The sequence below is a fragment of the Anser brachyrhynchus genome (assembly GCF_964034855.1).
Source record: "Anser brachyrhynchus genome assembly, chromosome: 10".
Classification (NCBI taxonomy): Eukaryota; Metazoa; Chordata; class Aves; order Anseriformes; family Anatidae; genus Anser; species Anser brachyrhynchus.
The window spans coordinates 25124722-25145364 of NC_137705.1; the positions used below are offsets into that span (position 1 = coordinate 25124722).

At 46.4% G+C, this 20643-nt stretch overlaps 1 pseudogene across 1 annotated transcript; it reads left to right on the forward strand.

The window, feature by feature from the left end:
- The first annotated feature begins 6044 nt into the window (after window positions 1-6044).
- LOC308200493 (zinc finger CCCH domain-containing protein 11A-like) lies at window positions 6045-20339 on the forward strand (annotated as a pseudogene). The gene is made up of 8 exons: window positions 6045-7083; window positions 7308-7427; window positions 8209-8332; window positions 8777-9021; window positions 12072-12220; window positions 12341-12374; window positions 12639-13091; window positions 15514-20339. The product of its transcript is annotated as a zinc finger CCCH domain-containing protein 11A-like (transcript).
- The last annotated feature ends 304 nt before the right edge of the window (window positions 20340-20643 follow it).

Here is a 20643-nt window from a genome sequence, read left to right on the forward strand (position 1 = left end):
TCAAGGTGGGAGATCCTTTCCTGAAAGGGAAGGACAGAAATACGAGTCTTGCTGTGGGGCCTACCCAGCGCAGTTCTGCCATTCCGAGAAGTAATACGTCAGGAGTGTCACAGCAGACGTTCCCAGGAAGAAACCTTTGAGGGGCAGCATGACACACTTGATTGGCTAAAGCAGCTTCAGCTGGACAGCCTGCTGCCGGGATGGGTAATTCTAAGTTGTGTTCAAGTTGCTGAGTTCCTTTCAGCATGTAGTAAAGATGTAACGTGCCGATGTCGTTTGGGAACAGGAGGCATTACGTGTCACCAGCAGTGGGCACGTAGGGAACAAAGCAGTATCTTACGAGGTCCTCCACATCTGCCTTTCATTTTGTCCTTGGTTTGCCAGCTGGAGCTTTCAGGAGGTGAGGAAGGAGGCTGTCCCAGTGAATAGTTCAGGTGTTGCAGGGTATTTGTGATGCAGTGCTTGTAAAATTTACCTGCCCGCATCTCCTGTTACAGGCAGCCCCCCGCGGGCCCTGTGAGATGGGGAGCTGCTGCCCGGGGTTAGGCCCAAGGTGCCCTGTCAGGCCCAGGGCCGCCCTTCCCCTTCCCCTCGCCCTGCCCTTCCCTCCCGCTCCTCAGCCCTTGCTCAGGCCTTTTGGGCCGTCTGGCCGTCCGTCTGGCCGTCTGTCCATCCATCCGGCCGTCTGGCCGTCCATCTGGCCCTGTGCCCCTCCGTCCCACCGCCCTGCCCCGTCCCTGCCGTCTCCCTAGGGAAGCAAAGAGTCCCTGGGCTGCCTTCAGGGGGGAGGTTCTGCTCAGGAAATTAAAGCTTCCCCCTTAACGGGCGCCTTGCGAGTTATTTTGAGTTCCAACCTTCTGCCTTCCTTTCGTAGCAGTGCCTCTGAGGGGTGCGCTGTAAGGTAGCCGTCATCTGGCGCGCTGCTCCTGCGTTTCCCAAAGGAACTGCCTTCGGGATCTGACTAACTCTGGATGCACGCGGTTGTCACCTTAATTTCTCCGTTAGTTTGCTGAAAACAACCCGCTTGGGTGACCTTTGTGTTTGTTTCTTCAAACTTGGATCGAGGAGGTCTCTGTTTCCTTATGTTGATGTTCACGACGAAAGTGCAGAAGGGATGCTTACTGTTGCCCGGGTCAGTCCTGTTGCCAGGATGGGAATGTTTAGCCTACCGGCCCTCTGGTGCTGTTAGGCTGCACTCGGAGTGTGAGCTCTGGGCCTTATTTGGAAAAGACTGCGTTATTTGAGTGTACAAACCCGAGATATTCTGCGGATAGGTGATTCTCAAACCACGTCAGAACCACCGCTGTGACGTGTGCTGGAGTCGGACGCGCGTTTGACTGATCAGGCGGAGCAGGTGAATTGAATTTGTTGCTGGATGGCGAGGTGTTCTGGGGGAAGAGCTAGTCTAAGGAAAACTTCCTCTTACTGCCCCTTCCCATCTCAAATGGCCACTGCCTGGGGAAATTGCTTCTTTATGACATTAACTACAACGTTACGGTGAGGATGAGGAATCATCATTACTCCCATAGTTATTTGCTGCCAGGCCGCAGCGTTGATTTCAGAGATTTTAAAAAAACAAAAAACAGGAAAAAGAAAGGAAGTATGTATTCTTTCACATACTCTCTTTTCCCTGAGAGTAAATGTTGTAGCTTCAGCAGTACCCTTCCTCTGGAAACGATTCCCAGTGCCTGCTCAGACACTGGGGAGTAAAATGACAGAACAATGGAGGAGAGCCACCCGATATAAAGAAAGGAAAAAAGGGGTTATGGATGAAGGGAAAGCAACTACATAAAAAATTGGTGCTATCTAAAAATTGGTTAACGGTTTGGGACCTGCAGGTGCTGCCTACACGTGCGTGTGTTGCAGTCGTGCCTGTTGCCACTGCGCAAAATGGAGAGAGCTTCTTTGTCGAATGCAGCATGTTAAAGAATGCGCCATTGCCTGGAAGAAATGCACGGCCTTCCCTCGTGTGGGACTTCTTCCCCATTGATCTGTGGTTTACCTGAAGGTTTACCATAACCTACATAAGTTTCAAAAGCAAGCAAGCAACCAACCAAAAAACAACACCAACATTAAAGAGTGGCAAGGCAGATGCTCATCTGGGGACTCTGACTCATCGGTGACATCACCAAGCAAAGCATTGTGAGCGCTTCGGGTCGGGGCTGCTGTGGCGAGCCTCGCAGCCGGGAGGGAGAGCGGGTACGGTTCGCCTCTGGCGGGTCTGTGTCAGCCCTCTGCCCTGGTGGCTTCGTTAGCAGTGAGAGTTTGACTGCTGTGTTCCCAGCTTTCGCTTCTGCACCGACCGTGTGGCAGAGCCCGCAAGCTGCTTCCTCAGCTGGAAGAGGAAGAGGAGTGACCTCAACTGTGCCGAGGTAAAGCAGAACCGTTGAAAAGATTTGTCAAAGATGCGGCTGGTACCAGCGCAGCCGCTGCAGCTGCAGCAGGTCCTGGAGCATTGGAGAAGATAGAGAGGGGTTTCTTCGTGAAAAGAATGCTGTGAAAGTGTTTTCACGCCAGAAATTAGGAGAAGCGCCTCTGTTGTTTGGATATCCTCTATTGACCTGGCACACGGGCATTACAGCATAGCTGGCACACTCTTTGTATCGTTTGTAAAAGAAAAAAAAAAAAAAAAAGTGTTTTAGGGCAGGCCAAAAACCTGCCTTGGCACTTCCACATCGCAGCAGTGCTTGCAGGCCGTGCATCCTGGATGCCAGGCAAGGATCTAAATCCGATGGTGCTGTTGGTAACGTGAAGTTCAGGAAGCACTTCTGGGTTTTTCTGCTCTTCCATGTGAATTTTTGCCCTGTGAAGGTGGTGTACTGAGCTCTTTTCTTACCAACAAATAGGTTTAAAAGCAGTTACAGCAAGGATGAGCTGTGTTAGCAGGAGGCTGTTCTGTGCTTTGACCATGGGAAGATGAATGGTTTACCTATGCACCGTTAAATATAATTTGACACCTAGCACACAACACTTGCAGCCTGTGGGGTGCTTTAACAAGCAGGTAAATCAGCGGAGACTGTTTTGCAGCAAGGCTGATGCTGGGTGATTAAAAAGCAGGGTCACAACAAGGAGTTTATGCTGTTCTTTCTTGCTTGTCATCCGACTGTCCGCTTACACTGTTCTAAAAAAAAAAAAAAACCACCAAAACGGGGTAAGCATCTTTAATACCTTTATTATAAAGGGAAGGCACAAAACAGGCCAGCAACAGAGACTGTCCAAGAGAAAGACTTTGTGCTTTATAAACAAACAAGAAATTACCCTTAGGTAGGTGTGATAATCCTTCCCTAATGCATTTTTTGGAGTGCAAAAATATTTTGTTCCCTTCTTGCTCTTCTCTCCAGGACAAAGGCAGAATAGCCAACTGGAAAGTTAGACCAGGGAGGTCAGTTTGTTCCATACTGAGAAAGACAAGCCTGTAAAACAAACTAGGCAGGTTTTCTTTGGACTAGTTATCTTCCTTCAGCAAAGGCAAAGTTTATGACACTTGTTGGCATGTATTTCCAGACCCCCAGCTACCGTGACTGTAGTGCATCTGTAATTCTTTTGTACAAAAAGAGTTCAAAATCTCGTAACGCAAAAACTTTACTAGCACCCTGGAGAAAAAAGAAATCTAAAAATCTTGCCAACTTCTATTACAGACCTGCTGAGTGCACCAGAGTTACTCATTTTTATTCAGGCTTTCAGGGGCTAGTTCAGTTGGTTTCTGTTCAGCACTTGGATCGCCATATTGGCAGATGTCAGTTTAAAAAAAAAAAAAAAAGCTTTGGAGATCTTTTTTAAAATGAGACTGCTTTTTATGGCATTTAGGGCTGTGAGGTATCCTTGGTTTTTGCTTTCTTCCCATTCCTTAGACCAGATCCATTCATATCCTGAACAGTGTTCTGGGTCTGTTCAGGAAAATGGAAGGCAACAAGCAAAATGATGAGCTCCTTGGGCATTCAAAAGAGCTCAATCTGGGAAAGATTTCAAGTCCAACTTCCATGCTAAGGAGCACCAGTAATTTTTAGAAGTAGATGCAGAGGAATCTGCATGGCACTAAGTGTGTTTCTGAAGGTGCTAAAGGTCAGAAGTGACGATTCCTCTCAATACTAAAGAAGAGAAGGAAACCTTGCACTTAACTACTGTTTTTATTCCCTTTGTCAAGCAGTCAAAACCAACAACTAATACGGGAACCCAACTTTTCCCCTCTTTACTTTAGATTTGGGAAAATTCCCTGCCAAAATAATACTTCCTGGAAAATTCACTAGTGTTTGTGTGAGTAAAAGGTTCCAACCTTTTATTATTAATTTGTAAGAACTATTTCATCCGCTTTTGTCCAGAAGAGTCAGAAATAATTTGCACAGAAATGTGCAGCATTTTAATGAAAGGCTTCAGAATCACTCTAATTTGAACTTTATCTGGTCTGGTTGCAGGTTTTATGACATTTAGTGTCTTAAAAAAAAATCAAAATATCTGACTTCACATCAGAAAAAAAAAACCTGCTTGTGGCTAAATAAAATCTGTTGCAGCTCTGGTCATTGAAAAATCATTGGCTGTTAAATTGGACCTAAGTCATCTTTTCTAACCTTTCATGATCTTGCAGCAATGGATGATGATGGATATATGGATTAGGGAACAGCACGTGATGGCAAACCTGTGGTATTTGCTACAGCGCAGAAAGAAAACAAATTGCTTCCAAAAAATCAAACTAATTCAAAATTCTTGGTATCATGCAGCCATGCCACTGGCAAAGTGAGCATTGCCCTGCCTCTCAAAGCTTGCTGTATCCTTGATCTGCTGTCTTCCTGCTGTTAATTGATTGCAACTCTACGTGTCTGATCAGGGCTACGAGTTGTTCTCGATATGGATACCATACGACATATACTGTGCACGCTTGTATGTATAGATATGTTTATCCTGTATGCATGTACATATTTGATCTGGATAGGCTGGAGCGATGGGCTGAGGTCAACTGTATGAAGATCAACAAGGCCAAGTGCCGGGTCCTGCACCTGGGGCGCAACAACCCCAAGCAGAGCTACAGGCTGGGAGATGAGTGGCTGGAAAGCTGCCTGGCCGAGAAGGACCTGGGAGTGTTGGTTGACAGTCGGCTGAATATGAGCCAGCAGTGTGCCCAGGTGGCCAAGAAGGCCAACAGCATCCTGGCCTGTATAAGAAGCAGTGTGGCCAGCAGGTCTAGGGAAGTGATTGTGCCCCTGTACTCGGCTCTGGTGAGGCCGCACCTTGAGTACTGTGTTCAGTTTTGGGCCCCTCGCTACAGGAAGGACATGGACGTGCTCGAGCGAGTCCAGAGAAGGGCGACCAAGCTGGTGAGGGGTCTGGAGAACAAGTCTTACGAGGAGCGGCTGAGGGAGCTGGGCTTGTTCAGCCTGGAGAAGAGGAGGCTCAGGGGCGACCTTATCGCTCTCTACAGTTACCTTAAAGGAGGCTGTAAAGAGGTGGGGGTTGGTCTGTTCTCCTACGTGCCTGGTGACAGGACGAGGGGGAATGGGCGAAAGTTGCGACAGGGGAGTTTTAGGTTGGATGTTAGGAAGTACTTCTTTACCGAAAGGGTTATTAAGCATTGGAACGGGCTGCCCAGGGAGGTGGTGGAGTCACCATCCCTGGAGGTCTTTAAAAGACGTTTAGATGTAGAGCTTAGCGATATGGTTTAGTGGAGTACTTAGTGTTAGGTCGGAGGTTGGACTCGATGATCTTGAGGTCTCTTCCAACCTAGAAATCCGTGATACTGTGTGATACATATGTATGCATATTTGTGTGCTGGCCCCCAGATCACTCATGGTATAAAGCATTGGCCTCGAAGGCATACTCATCAAAATATTTGGTAGATCCTCCATTTTTTTCTAGTTCCCTCAAAATGAGAGAGTTTTTACGCGCTCTCTGTGTCAAAAAGGCAAAACTTCTGATTTCCACTGTCGCTCTCGCTAACTTTCTATCACTCACTCCTCGTGTGTGTGTGTCTAAACACATATGTGTGTATGCGTATGCACATTTGTGTATTTCTGTGCACTGGTGTGTTTTTTGCTGTACAGGTAATTAAGACGGGGAAAGGTTTTAGTGTTTTCTTAATAGGTGAAGAAATCTTGAAGACCAGAGATTGGAACATACTGAATTTTGAATTAAAAAAAAAAAAAAAGTCAAATTTTCTGGCTGTGGAAGATGGAGCCTCATTTTTGCAGCCACTTTGAATCACGAGTTCATCTCTATATGCACTGGGTTTTTTTTGTTTTTGTTTTGTTTTGTGTTTTTTTTTGTTGGTTTTTATTTTTTGAAGAGCTAACTAACCCTGGCTGTCTCCAGTCTGAGAGAGTGTTCAGATGGACTTGCTTCCTCCATTAGTTATAAGCTGTTTAAAAGCACATCCTATGTTTGAATTGTGGATGAGAGGCTCCCTTGGCAAAGTGAGGAGGCAAATTCTTCCTACCCCTTTATCATTAATTCACGGATTCAGTGTTGGTTCGGCCTCCAGGAGAAGTTAACTGGAAGTCTTTGAAGATCGATAACTTTGCTGAGGTTGTCCAGGTAGGTGAACTCGAAGACCCACAGTGACTGGAACGTGCTATTTAATGCGTCATACTGCGTTCTGTAGAAGTTACTCGTAGCCATAGTTGATCATTGCCTTGCATGTATGATCAGGTGGTTTTTGAAGAAGTGACTCCATTTTCAGGCTTCCGGATGTGCTCCAAGGCATATTATTGAGGACGTGGAAGAGAACACTTGCTGACAAAGCTCCTGGCAGCTTTACAGAACTTTAGTTTAATATTGTGTTAGTTCCCGTAACAGCTGATTTCAAGGCATTGCTCTCCTCAAGAGACTAATTTGATGAACAGAAGAAAGCTGGAAAAATGCTTGTTACTCATTATTTTTCACTTGTTGGTACTTTCTTTAGGGTTACTTTTAAAAAGAAGATTTCACTGATCACAAGCCAGTGGAAGACTTTCAGCCCAAGCAAGGGTGAAGACAGCTCTCTCCAAGAGCAGAGGAAGTCCCTGTGGAGAGAACCCGAGCTTGTTATCAGAACTTGTCGGCATGTCTAAACAAGGAGACGATTGCTACTTCTATTTCTATTCTACCTGTACCAAGGTATGGCTGGGTTTCTTTTGCTTTGCTTTGCTTTGTTTTTTTGTTGTTTTTTTTTTTTTTCATTTTTTTCAGGAAGGGGTAGAGTAGGAGGAGGAGGCACACTGGTCTTTGGTTAACGTGATAACCAGATAGATTCTGAATTCAATCGTAGCAACCTGAAGCAGTAGCATGGACGTTTTTGAGGCTGTACTATATTTTCCTTGTTGGTTTCCTTTTGGTTACAGGGAGACAACTGTTCCTTCCGCCACTGTGAAGCTGCTCTGGGGAACGAGACAGTCTGCACGCTGTGGCAGGAGGGTCGTTGTTTCAGGAATGTCTGCCGATTCAGACACATGGAAATCGATGTGAGTGCCTAAAGATGTGTTCTCAAAATAAATCAACAAAAGCATTTTTCAGTGCTGTAGGTGTGCTGATTGTGCTTTTGCAGGACAGAGTCCTTTGCTTTGGAATTACACTGGTTTCTGTTAGCAGGGGAGGGGGTGGGAGGAAGGAGAGGGAAATAAAATCAATGCCTTAGGTATGTCTTAGCAAGATTTTCTTTTATTAGACGCCGACAGTATTTTCTCAACAGATGCAGAATAACCGCTAACTAGACTGCTAAAACCTGCTGGAGCAGGGGGGTAATAAACAGGCTGTACTAGCCTCCTGAGAGCAGGTTGAGAATGATCTATCAGGTCTCTTGTGTCCCGGAGTCCTTCAGATAATGCTGTTCTAGCTGCCTGGGCTAGGAAGCAGTGGGGAAAGTTAAAGGTGCAGAAGAACGAAGTCTCCGAGAAGTAGTTCTGGATAGAGTTAACGTAGGCAATTTAAGATGTTCTTTTTCCCTCCGAATAATCCTAGTATAATCCTAGGTGTATTAGTTTAACCCACCCTAAACTGATGTCTGAGAGTGCCTGTCTTCTCAAACTGAATGATGACAAGGCTAAACGTGCATAGTGGTTACAGCTTCTGCAAACTTTGTGAATATGCCCGGAAATACTATACTTCCGTGATAAACTGACCTTTGGAATGATGTTTCAGCACTGTATTGTGACAGCCCTATCGCTGTCGTGACCTGGAACTGTGCATCTCTTTGCAAACCTTAGGTGCATGTTATCACGAGCTTGTCTTTCTTTCTGTCTTCAGAAAAAGCGCGCTGAGATTCCCTGCTACTGGCAGAAGCAGCCAGTAGGCTGTCAGAAAGCCAACTGTGCTTTTCATCACGCAAAGGGACGTTACATCGATGGCGTCTTCTTACCACCAAGCAAGAGTGAGTTTAGGTCCTTTTTCTTTAAGTATTGAAGAATTAATTTTGCATATTACTTAGTGGGTGCCAATAGTGTAGGAGACATCAGGTAACCGTTCATTTGTGAGTGCAGGAAAAGGTCTGCAGTCCTAGGTGGTCAGCTAAACCGAGTGTACTGCTGCTGTACTGCTGGTATTTGTTTTCTGCTTTCATGCTCAGCTTCTCTCTGCTTTGTGTGATATTTGCCTTGCAGTTTGCTTTCTGTTGTTTCGTCTTCTGCTGGGTGGTAGGGAGATGTGTTGTTGTTTGAAGGCAAGTCATTGTTCACGGTGTAAACAGTGGCGGGATGGGCAAAAGGAGATGCTGCATTCATTGCCTGTGCAGGTTATCTGCCTTAGCTACCATCTTCGTGCATTGTGGTCAAAGTTTTAAACTGCCATATTACTGATGATCCTCCTCTTCCTCTAGCTACACTGCCAAGTCCGCCTGAGTCCGCGGACGATGATTTGAAAGTGGCTCAGATGTCACTGCAGCAAAACAAACTTTCTGTCCAGTCCAATCCCTCTCCATAGCTAAGGCGGGTGATGAAAGTGGAAAACTCGGAAAATGTCCCAAGCCCTACACACCCTCCAGTTGTAATCAATGCTGCAGATGATGATGAAGATGATGATGGTGAGCATGGTTTGGTTCTTGGAAGGAATTTGTGCTGTAAATGATTGTGTAAGTCTTTGGTTCTTGGAAGGAATTTGTGCTGTAAATGAATGTATAAATCACAGATGACCTGAGGTCTGACTAGCGATAGGGCAGGCAGTCCGCTCAGGTCACTGGTGGCTTTGTCTGGCAGTCAGTGGACAGAACCTGAAATGTTGGAGGAAAGCTTAGAACCACTCTTGGCTTTAGCTGGTCTGTTGTGTAAAGCTCTATGTGAAACTAGGAAGGAAATTCCTTTTTTTTTGTCTGAAGAGTAATATGTTGTGTAGTAGTTAAAGCTGCAGAGAGAATCTAGAGTCCTAGATGTTTTGTCCTAGGGTAGTCTACTTACGAGTTCATCAGGTCAGTGTAGCTGTATTAAAAAAAAAAAAAAAAAAAAAAAAAAAACCACAACTTTTTTATAGGAACCATGGACTGAAGTGTCATTGCATGAGCTACATAATCACGAACAATCTGGCCTATGCATAACTGAATAGATTTTTCCCCTTCAGACCAGCTTTCTGCGGAAGGAGAAGAAACTAAATCTCCCGTCCAGCAACCAGCTGAGGAAGGCCAAAATGGATTACGGATGATTTCCACTCGGAAAGCCAGTGCTACTACTGCTAAACAAGGTATTCCAGCACCTGTAGTAGGATAAATCGGAAGGAGAACTTGACAATTAACTCAAAAGCAATGTGGCGTAAAAACACAACAGAATGTAGGGGTGCTGAATGGACTCGGTTATTTCCATGATCTCATTTCTCCCTGATACCATCATGTGCCCATTGGGTCAGAAAGTTGAACTCCTTTTCTTTCCTTTTGGAGAACAAAACAGGGTCACAGCATGGAGTTTAAATGGCTGCACGTGCAGCCTGGCAACCACTGTTGAAAGCCATACCTAACGATAGAGGGATCTAATATCACGTAAATGGATTAAAATTAAAACTACAGTTTTTACCCTGAAGGGTGAAAGGAGGGGCAAAATGCCATTGATTCTATGGTTGTTTCACTTGTGAGGAGTGTTGACAGGCTTTATTCTAAATACTTCTGAAAGTTCCTGAGCACTAAGAAGCCTGAGGATCTGTGGTCCTCAGTGAGTGCCTCTAAGCCTTAGTCTCATTAACTGTTTTCTGTTTTCAGAGGACGGTCTGAATTTTGGAATAAAAACACTTGAAGAAATCAAATTGCAGAAAATGAAGGAAAAAACTAAGAGACACGGTGGTGAGTTAATATTCCCTGCTTCCTTACCCTGTTCACCTTCATCCTGTGTGATGATTTTTCTTTCAAAAAAAAACTCTTCCAGTAATACCGGGTAGCTGGCTATGCTTTGGTGAATCCAACTATTTTGCCAAAGAAGTGAAATTTGATTGGCTTCAGAATGGCAGGTGATGGTGGCTGGGAGCTGCTTGAGGGATAGACTTCCATGTTTAGCTGGGGGCATCGAGCAACCTGATTCTCAGCCAGCTGGTATTCTAGATGGGAATTCCAAGGGCAACCAGAGGCAAACTAGTCACCTCTCTTATTTGCATGCTCTGGTCACTGTATGTTTGACAGTAATGAATAATTAAAGTTTTTTGTTCTTCGTGATAGTTTTTTCTGTTTGGTAAACTTCCTTATGTTTTGCTTGCTCTGAGCAGAAGGTCCTTCAAGATCTTCTCTTCCTCCCGTCGATTCTATGATTTTTCCTGCTCCGGAAAAGGAAAATGTCCGGACAGTGGTGAGAACTGTGACACTGTCTACAGAGGAAGGTAATAATTCATGCTTTTGTTTTGATTTCATTACTCCTAAACTGGAAGGTTAAGCAAGAAGGAAGGCAATTCACCCCTGTTAGCCTCCTGGTGCTGCCACCTTCTGTTCAAAACATGCTTTTATGCTGAAAGTCCCTGGTTGTACTGGAAAGCTTTGGTGCTCAGGTTAAGTGCAGTAGCAGGAGAAAGAAAAAAATGTGTCAGTATGCAAATAGGGGGATAACTGAAAAACAGGAGAGTAACGAGAAGAAAGAGCTCTAGAGGACAGTGCTATGTAAGAAGCAATTTCTGAAGCTTTAAAGAGGCTGACAGTGGCACGTGTGGACAGTAGTGCGATAGGAGTCTGTGTATAAATTATATTGTTTAGAGTTGTGCAAATTCCTTTGAAAGGGAAAGAAGTGAAGAAGTACTTCTACTCATAGACATTCACCTTAGAAAGGAATATTTCTCAGCATTTGTACCTAATAATATTCTGCTTGCTTATGCAGCTCTGTTCTGCACAAAGTATAGCTGTCAAGCAGACTCAGATTCATTCTCGACTACATTCAGCTGGAATTTGAGGCAAACACTGAGACTGTGGATACTTTTTCTAAGTTAATTATAGTTGAAATATGAGTTTGTGTGGTTTAGCTGTCAAAACAGTGCCTTGCTGGGTTCTTTTTGGACATGGGCTAACAGTATACTATTTCTATTGGCTACTGGTTTCTATGAAATAGAAAAATTTTACTTTTGTTTTAGGGGAGGAACCTGTGGTTCGACTAGATCTTGCTGAGAAACAAGGAAAACGGAAAGCCTCCGTGGGTAAGAACTTTTTATGAGCTGTTATTTAGGTGCCGCCTTCTCTATATGACTGCATTGAAGAGTATTTTTGACGTATGAGAGGAAAATGCATTGCAGTGGAGATCTGTGTTGACTGCAGAAATGGCAAAAAAACCATTTAGCAGCTGAAAGGCAATTTTATGAAAATATGCTTGAAAAATAGAAGCTTGTGGTTGACTGTTCTCAAATCTTCCTGCAAAGAAATGTTCTTAAAATATTCCTTGTTTTCTCTGTCTGAAGCTGATGTAAGCACCCTTCCGGTGAAGCGCAGCCTTGCTGAAAGGCTGGGGAAGAAGGTGGAGGTTCCGGGAAATGCTGACAAAGCACCAAAGAGAGGTACAGCTACTAAACAGGCATCTGGATGTGATTCACGGGTTTTGTATTTAGGCTTTCTGTTTGTCCTTTTCCTGCGATGTTTCTTTTTGCATGTTGGCTGAGGTCTTAATCACCGGGATTCAAAGTTACCTTTCCTGCCTTGTTTTCGAATGTGAACACAAAGTTGACGTTTATGCAGCCTCCCTAATTTGGTCTTTTTCTGTTTTGCAGTTCAAGTTCCCAAGTCTGTGAAGGAGAGGCTAGGATTACCTTCTCAACGGACTAGTACTGCGAAAGGTAACAACTGGCTATTAAATATACTTTCTCCTTCTTCCTTTCCGTGAACTTAGACCGTTTTCATACAGCCCTAAAAAGGAATTCAAATGAAAACAAAGAACTGGTTCCTCTTGCTCGAGTGCTGAAGCTCTTCTGACAGCCACTATCAGAAATCTGCCTCTAGGTGTGTGTTTATTTTCCGCTTGTGCCTTGTCAAGGTTTTAAGCTGCTTCTGTGAACCATCATATACAATTAGAATAGAGCCACTGCCGGGAGCAGGAATTTGAAATGCAGTCTGAAAAAGTAATCAAGTAAACTAGCATTTCTGTGTAGCAACTCTCTCTGGATAGGGCTGGTCTTCAAAATACAACAAGTGGCTCAGAGGAGGAGGAGAATGTTAGGCTATTGTCCTAAGATGCGTTATTGGGAACGCTCAGGCTTAGTTTTCCTTAGTACTGTGACAAATTTTGGAGACTTAAACTATTGTTGGACTCTCTTTAAATGTTGGTGCTTCTCATTTCTTGATGATGACAGGGAAGGCTGCTAAGCCAAAGGGAGAGATCCATGTGAAAACACTGGAGGAAATCCGTCGTGAGAGAGCTCTTCAGAGACGAGAATGTCAAGCCAAAGCCCAGGCTGAATGGCATGGTAAAACCAAAGATCCCAGCGCAGGGGCAAAAATTGAGGGTGAGCCCAAGAAGCAGAGCGTGCTCACTCTTTCCGGGCCCAGCAAAGTGCAGTCGAAGGAGCCGGCAGGTAAAGCCAAGCCAGAAGGAGAAGTGCGTGTTAAAACCCTGGAAGAAATAAAGCGCGAGAAAGCTCTGCGGATGCAGCAGAGTGGAGGAAATGTGCCAGCTCCCCCAGCACAACCTGGACCTGCCCCAGCCGGGCAGAAATCGTTATGGAACACAAAGCTATCAGGTAATAAGATGCTTTAATACCTGCCCCGGTGAGGTGCTTCCCATATTGAGCAAGTTCCGTTTGCTCAGGATCTGCTTTGCTTTTTCCTTCAATGCAGAGGATAAAAGAGTTTAAGGCTACAAAGTTCAAAGGCAAAGAAGGGCCAGAACATGCAACCATGTCTGTTTTCGTTAATTACGTGATGGTATTCTGTATTTCCCACTAGAAAATTAACACATTGAGGGGCTTTTTAGTCTAATTTTGGTATTCTGTTTTTTTCTGCCATCTGTTTATGGTATGAAGTCCTCCCTGCGTTGAGTTCAAGTTCACCTTCCTCTTTGGCATGTGTTGCTTAACTTGACACGTGTATGTGTTTGTAAAGCATGCATCAGCGTCTTAATGTGGGGGGCCAGTTTCTGTCAAAAATGACAGAGGATCAAAGGCCTCGTTGTTAAGATTATATCAACTTTGTAAAATGAGATTGTGTGAGGGAGATAAGGAGGGCTTAAAGGCTGCATGCGCTGCACATTGTAGCGTTTCTCTCTGTCTCATGGGACACGAGGAAATAAACACACAAAGAAAACAAGTACCGAGCTTTCTTTCGTTTCTTCTCCTGCCAGCCAGATGTTAGGTCAGGAATGGGAGACTAGAATATGACTCTACAAATTTGGATTTTGTAGAACAACTTAATAGATTTTGTGGGACATCACTGCAGGGGAGAGGAAGCTGGTACAACAGTTGCATACACTCTCTTGTCTTACTATACCTGCTGCTTTTCCTTTCCTAGAGGGAGCAAGACTTTAAATACAAAAGCTGTCAACATTTGTGAATCTTACTAGACTTCATACAACGTCTTAGAGTATTGCTTGCACTTGGGATCGCTCTGTGTCTGAGTTTCCCTCGTCCTGGATTATGATTTACTGTAGCTATTCAGTTCCTTTGTTCCTTTGTATGGATTGTTGGTAGACGGAGTTTACTATGTGGAAGATATTGCTGAGAATCCAGGCAATGGCAGTGTAATTCTGCTGGCCAAATACAGTTAACTGTGTAGACGGGCCGTGGAAATGAGGAAGAGAACGTGGATTTTTCATGAGGCAGAGCAAGACTGTATCAGTTCTCTCTTCCTTTTACTCTAGCCAACTTTAACATGTTTGCGAAGCCTTGGGATGGGAAAGTCGCTTCCCCCAAGAAGAAGGCACTGAAACGTAAGGCACCTGGCAGTTTTCCCTCTGCTGTAGCAGCTGTGAAGCCACGGACTGCCTCTGACGCTGACACAATGGGACCTCCAGCCAAAAAAGCAGCTATGGTAAGGACAGGGGCTAATGCAGAAATGGATCCCTTGTAAAATTTACACCCTCCTCTAGGAGAAAAGATGGAAAACTCAAAAGTTCTACAGGCTTTCTGTTTCCTTTTAAATCCAGTAGCTGCCTACAGAATTCTTGTAGTACCCTTCCATATTTATTAGATTAATGGCACTATTTACTTAGTCCTCTGTGATTCTGTGATTTCTCTGGTGTGGAGGATTTTGTCCATTAATGCTGTGTTCTTAAAAGACACAAGATCATTAGTAACCTCCAAGTGAATATTAACTTTCTTCAGGAGCACCTTGGTTTTGTATTTTGGCTAAGGCTCCGCAATGCCAGAGGAGAAGCAGCATGGAGGAAAAAGCTAGTAAGGAATCTTTTACCCATGAGTCCTAAATACTGTTTTGCTGCTTTCTAGGCTGTTCCAGCCACGCTGGAGCACGTCCCAGCCACCAGACTTGAAGAAAATCCCCAAAACAGGTGATGACCACAACTTGTTCTTTTTCTCAATCGGTGTATATCCCCAGTGAAACATAAGTTCTGTCACACGTGGGGAAAAAAGGAGGGTTCTGAGATAATTAAAGCCCAAATCCATCAGAGGAATAAGTCACGTGAAATGACTTTCTAGCAGCTAGCAGGAATGCTTAATTAGACTTACTTTCTTTAAATGCTGCAAGTCGGTACAGCTTTCCAGTGACTTCTTGCTCTGTCTGAATACCTAAATGAGGATGAGGTGAAGTTCTCCTACTTCCTCGTGAGGTGATAAATGATGAGTAGTGTCCTCTGCCTTTTGGTCCTCAAGAATGCCACCCGAACAAACATACAAGGTGACAAGAGTGCAGGGAGAGCAGAGGGAAGTGATGGCTGCAGATCAGCTTCCTGTAGTGGGGAGCAAACTCTGCTGAGTGTGCCGTGGGAAAAATGACTAACTTAGCAAACAGATATTTGCAGATGGAGACTTCTTAACATTTTTACAGGAAAATTAAGCAAGGTGGCAAAGTGCCTCTTGCTACAACAATTGAACCATCTTTGCTAGACTCCAGGTGCTCTGGCTTCACAGAGAAACCCCCAAACTGAAAAATGTACCTGCTAATATATTGGGCTCTAAATGTAGCCCTGGGTTAATTGAATAACAATCCCTGGGTAAGATTGAAGTGCAGGAGGGGTTGGCTACGGTTTTAAGAGCCGGTTTGCAGAAAAGGGATTTCCCGTTAAGAAATGGCATATACTGATTGTTCTCTTCCTTGCTCTGCCAAGACCTGAAGCACATCTTGGAAGCCAGGCAGAATCCGTGGAGCCAATGGAGTTCTCAAGCTCGACTTCAGCTTCTTCCCAGCTAGAAGAAGCAAGGACACGCCGGCTGAGTTCCACAGGCAACGCGCCCGTATCTGTAGACGAGGATTTAGAGACGCTACTTTGGGAACTCTCAGACGGCATACTGGAAGCCGAGCTCGACTTGGACCCAGGGAAGGATGAGGATGACCTCCTCCTTGAGCTTTCCAAGATGATTGATGATTGAACTGCATAGTCCTATGGTATATTAAAAAAAAAACAAAAAACAAAAAAAAAAACAACTCTTCTTCTTGTTGGATACCCCGAGGTGATCCTTTTTCTAACTGAGGCTTTGCAATGAGACTTAAAGCACAGTTGGAACTGGTAGAAATTGGCAGGATCTGCACTCAGTTGTCCTAAGTTTCCCTGCTGGTCAGAGTTAAGGTCTTGTGCATGGTTCCGTAACTATAGGTGGCTACCTTTGATATCAAGAGGACAAAGCACTTGTTTCTTTTGGCACAGAAAGATGTCCATCGGCACGCTGCGGTGGCTGTGAATTGACGTAGTGATGGAGCGACGCTCTGAAGGCTTAAACGGAAAGCTTCTTCCTTCCCCCCCGCCTTGGCACAGCTCGATGTTGGGCACATTGTGAAGCCTGGGTGTTCTGATTTCTCGGACAGTTGATACCCAAATCCCGGAGTTACTATGTCAACTCTTGACTTTTATTTGTGTATGCCATTGTTTTGACTGTAATCTTTTCAGATGATGAAGCTGTAGGGGCGGGAGGGAGCAAAATAATTATTCTAGCGTTGTGGACCAAACATGCTGCCAGGAGTGGTGGTGGTGGGGTCAGCCCACCCGGCCTTACTTTCAATTATCAGGGATGATAAAATGGTGTGAAAAGCAGCAGCTCTGCGATACGGCTACGCTACCCCCACTCCCTTCTCTTGTGCTGTACCAAAGTTCCCCCAAGCTTTGGTTGGTGCTTTTTGCTGGTGACAGTAGGACTCCAGGGCGAGTAGTCGGGACTCTCCTGCAGTAACTGGGTCAATTAAGGGTTGGTTTAAGTGCCTCCTGGTTTTTAAAATTGCTCCCCTGAGCTGCTGGCTCTGCTGCCTGCTACAGCAAATGTTCGGGTGCCATCAGCGTCGCACTTGGGCGTGGGCACTGACTCTGCGGCGGAGAGCTGAGGCTCGGGTGTATTGTGTACCCTGCCGCCAGTGATCGTTTTCCCCTAGCAGATCTATTTTGAATTATTTCCCTAAATTTTAGAGGAACTTTAGGCTCTTTGTGCTATGATTTGTGAAGCTGTAGGGGCCCTCAGGCATTTGCTGCTGGCAGAGAAAAACCGCTTGTCGAATTTGTTGTAAATACTTTCTGTTTGGACAACAACGCCTGTGTGTGTGTGTGTGCGTGTGTGTGTGTGTGTGTACGTGCGTGCTTTGATGACCCCCTGCGACGCCCCAGCTCCGCGAGGGAAGCTTTGAAGCGGCTCTGGGAAAACCTCTGCGGAAGAAACTGCTGCTGGCGACTTGCGGAAAAGGGACTCCACAATCAGTGAGATTGTAAAGTAGGTATGTTTATTCAGCGCTGGGCAGCACGGGAGGTCGTGGGCATGAAGATTGATGACTCTTCCTCGTCACCGCTAGTTGACCTCTTGTCTTTGCACAGACTCAGTTGCTCCTTGGCTCTTGTCCACCTGCAGGACCAGTTTCTCCCAGTTTCTTAAGATAGGCTCGCTCTCTTATTAGGAGACTGACCTTGGTAAGGGGGCCCAAGGCTTCTTGCTTTAGTTAATTGGCACAATGCACCATAGTTAGCAAAGACACTAAGTAGCATCCTAGTTTAATGCCGTCAGCGCTCTATCTCTACTTGATAAGATTCTCCTAACTCCCTCTCTCACTGGAGCCCACGCAGCCCTCCGTTCTGCCGAAGGACTTCACGGGGACTTCTGCCGGCTCCGGGTGCCCGCACACACACAGAAATGGCTTTGAGAGAAAACAATCAGGAGGAGGAGAGCTCAGAGACTGCGGCCAGCTTCGGCCACCTTCCCCTCGCTTTCCCTCTCCGTGTTCAAACCGAGCACTGTTCTGCCGTCAACCTTCGCTGCCTCGGCCCGCGGCGCTGGGCTTTCGCGTGTGCCATTGCTCCTCTACATATTTTATCCTTCCTTTTGTAAGGAATGGTCCAGCAATTCGTGTCACTAAGGGATTTGAAGGGTTAACATCGAGGCCCGGGTCTAGGTGATAAGAGAACAAAGGGGTTTTTAGGGAAAAGTGCTGACTACTGCAGGGGATGTTGCTAGAGTTTCTGAAATCCGGCGCAGAGGCTCCCAAACGAGGAGGAAGGGGGAGCTGAAGGACAATTGAAGGACAAAAGCCTGGGAGGAAGACAACCAGCATTCAGCCCGAGCAAGCCCCGAGAGACCACCAGAGACTGATACGCAGGCGCCCCTGGGAGGGGTTTCGGATTCCGGAAACCAATTCTAATAACCCTGCCTCTTCTCGAAGTAGTAATGAATATGTATTAGCCTGGGAGCATCAAAACCAGCCGCCTTAAGTAACAGGTGTGCGTCCTGGGGGAGCAGAGACTCCCGGCGCACCCAGCGCTGCTTGCTTGCCTCTATTCGTTTAATAAATTGTAAACTTTGATTGTAATCCTATTTGGATTTATAACAGCCATTTATAACACTTTTTATATTTGTATTTTATTTAAGGCTGTCTTGCCCCCCTCCCCCCCCCAGCCTCGCTGCTCACCAATAAAGCTGGCGCAGGGACTCCTGCCTGCGACCATAGAGGCGCAGGGACTCCTGCCTGCGACCATAGAGACGCGGTCCTCCCGGCCTGCTAGAGCGGCCCCCCATGCTCCTCCAGCATCCCAGCGTCCCTTGCGCGCTTCCGCCCGGCCTCAGGGGCTTCCGGAGGCGGCCCAGCAGGGGCGGCGGGAGCAGCGAGGCGGCGGCGGGAGCAGCGAGGCGGCGGCAGCCATGGCGTACCGCGGGCAGGACCAGAAGGTGCAGACGGTGATGGTGCAGCCCATCGTAGCCTTCCTGCGGCTTGGGAGCGACGGGGGAGCGGGTGGGGGGCGGCCCGGGCCTCAGGGGTCTCGGCCCGGGCCTTGAGGCCTTGTCCCAGGGCCCTGGGGCCTCGTTGCAGGGTTTGAGGCCTTGTCTTGAGGCCTTGTCCCGGGCCTGGAGCTCTTGTCCCCGTGCTGAGCCCTTCACGCAGTGCCCCAGAACCTCATCTTCCGCTACCTGCAGAGCGTGAGTAGCGCGGGGAGAGGACGGGGAGGGGATGGGGATGGGGATTTGGGGGGGGTGGGGGGAGCGGGGAGGGTCCGGGGATCTCCCTCGCTGAGTTTTCGGCTCCCACCCGTTGCTCGGGGCAGGTTTGTGGGGAATGGAGAGCTGTGCGGCGTGCTGGTGGGTACAAGGAGCTGCTGCGCAGCCCGGCGTTTCCCCCTCGTGTTAACGGGAGTGGGATCGTGCAGCCGGGCGTGCAGGAGTGTTCCCTTGTGACTGGAAACGTGTCCTTCAGCAAACGTGTAGTATTCACCCAGTCATATAAGACTCTAAAATGTCAGACTGTTAATTGAAACTGCCCCTGAGAGTTGCTCCTTGGAGTGTTTGGGAGCTCTAGCGGCTATGGTTAGCGGGTATTTCTGAACACACGAGAGAGAACAAAACTGCTCGCGGTGTTTGTGTTCCAATTTACTCTCCTCCTTCGTTCTGCAGAGCTCGAGGATCCAGGTGTGGCTGAGCAAGTGAACGTGCGGATAGAAGGCTGCATCATCGTGAGTGTCAGCACGACCCCACGTTACATCGTTAGTTTGTTTTCCCTCATTCACAATCCTATTTTTTCTTGTCAAGAAAAACTAGCCCAAGGGAAAAAAGAAATCGTGCTTCTCTAACAATTAGTCTTCGTTGTCCAGCCTGGGTCAGCACAGCTGACGATGGTTCGTGTTGTTGCTGAACTAATTGCCACTGTTGCCGATTTCTAGGGCTTTGACGAGTACGTGAATTTGGCGCTGGACGACGCAGAGGAGATTCACTCCAAGACAAAATCAAGGAAACAGCTGGGTGTGTCGTGTGTCTGTGCAACCCGAGTGACGCGCGGTCTGAAACCTGCCCGGGTGAGCCTTCTAGGTAGCAGCACTGAGACGTACCAATTGTGTGACGAGCCTTGCTGTTGAAGTTCAGTGAGCAATTCCTGGCTACATCTCTGTCCCTGATGATTTTTGAGCTGCTGATTTTGCTGGATGAAGGAGAATCTGTCCCTGCCTGAGACCAGTTCTGGTCTTTGAAACGTGTAATACCAGGCGGCCTGCACTCTGCATGATGGGCAAAACCCTGCTCAACCACAGGAAACACTTTCTGAAAACACGAGATTATTCTCAGGTTCTGGGCTCTCTCTAATCCCCTCTTTCCCTTCTCTTTGCTGCAGGCCGGATCGTGTTAAAAGGGGACAACATCACTCTTCTACAGAGCGTTTCTAAGTAGAATTTGCCATCCTTAGAACAAAGGTGGCTGCCGTGCTGCGGAGTGACTGAGTGCCAGGGGAACGCGGCCCGCTGGTAGATAGGAAGTTATTTGTAACTGGGGTTGCATGCTGAGGTCAAAAGTCTTTCCTTTGTGGGAGCGAGTTGTTTGTAGCTTGAAACAATACGTGATGTATTTCACAAATAGCCATTTTTCACATTAACTGTAAATGTAAACCACAAATCTGCTTGTTTTCAGTCTCTTCCTTCTGTGAATGGAGAAGGAGGAGAAATATAGAAGCGTGGGCTTTTCTTTTTGCTGTGGATCTGATAAGTTTCGATAACGCTATGTGCTTTCTTGACCATTACATCTGCGTTATGTGGCCAGGGTGGACTCGTTCAGGGCACGGAAGCCCCACACAGTCCTTGAGCTAGCAGGGTGCTAAGGAGGGTGTTGGAGATTTTGCATACAATTGCAGCCCTTTGTTGCTGCAGTGACAGGTTCCTCAGATTCTTTCTAAACAGGGTTTAGCTT